The sequence below is a fragment of the Acanthisitta chloris genome, unplaced genomic scaffold, assembly GCF_000695815.1.
Source record: "Acanthisitta chloris isolate BGI_N310 unplaced genomic scaffold, ASM69581v1 scaffold3450, whole genome shotgun sequence".
NCBI lineage: Eukaryota > Metazoa > Chordata > Aves > Passeriformes > Acanthisittidae > Acanthisitta > Acanthisitta chloris.
In genome coordinates this window covers 13,207-13,471 of record NW_008653273.1, presented here as the reverse complement: position 1 = coordinate 13,471, position 265 = coordinate 13,207, and positions in this window count along the sequence as shown.

Genomic DNA, 265 nt, shown 5'->3' with positions numbered 1-265 from the left:
GGGAAAGAATCTAACCTTACTTTAAATGTAGATCAAGTCAGAGTCTGTTTCCAGCCCTCTCTTAATATTTGTCACATAAATTAAATGACATCATACCTTGGATTTCCCCAAGGAAATACTTAGGTTGCAATCAAGTCATATTTTGATTTCTGTCCCTGCAAGTTAGCCCAATGGGGTTCCACTCTGCCTAGGCAGAGACAGTGTGCTTTTGTGTATGACACTGTGTGGGTTTAAACTGCCTTCCAGTGTGATAACTTGTGTGATG